Source organism: Corvus brachyrhynchos, unplaced genomic scaffold (assembly GCF_000691975.1).
Source record: "Corvus brachyrhynchos isolate BGI_N302 unplaced genomic scaffold, ASM69197v1 Scaffold3699, whole genome shotgun sequence".
NCBI classification, from domain to species: domain Eukaryota; kingdom Metazoa; phylum Chordata; class Aves; order Passeriformes; family Corvidae; genus Corvus; species Corvus brachyrhynchos.
In genome coordinates, this window is record NW_008240158.1 from 1 (window position 1) to 454 (window position 454).

At 50.2% G+C, this 454-nt stretch overlaps 1 long non-coding RNA gene across 1 annotated transcript; it reads left to right on the forward strand.

Moving 5' to 3' along the window:
- The first annotated feature begins 6 nt into the window (after positions 1-6).
- LOC108449250 lies at positions 7-389 on the forward strand. Its single transcript, XR_001865404.1, has 2 exons — positions 7-106; positions 148-389. It is a non-coding gene; the product is annotated as an uncharacterized LOC108449250 (long non-coding RNA).
- The last annotated feature ends 65 nt before the right edge of the window (positions 390-454 follow it).

Sequence of the window (454 nt, forward strand, 5' to 3'; positions counted from 1 at the left end):
AAGTGATGGAAATTACCCCAAAACGATGGGGAACGACCCCAAAATGATGGTGAACAACCCCAAAGTGATGGGAAACAACCCCAAAACTACAGGGAAGGACCCCAAAGTGATGGGAATGACCCCAAAATGATGGAAATGACCCCAGAGTGGTGGGGAAGGACCCCAAAGTGATGGAAATGACCCCAAAGTGATGGGAACGACCCGAAAGTGATGGGAAACAACCCAAAACGATGGGAACGACCTCAAAGTGATGGAAATGACCCCAAAATGATGGAAATGACCCCAGAGTGGTGGGGAAGGACCCCAAAACGATGGGAATGCCCCCAAAACGATGGGGAAGGACCCCAAACCGATAGAAACGACCCCAAAACAATGGAAATGACCCCAAAGCGATGGGAACAACCCCAAAGTGACGGAAACGACCCCAAAACGACGGAAACGACCCCAAAACGAT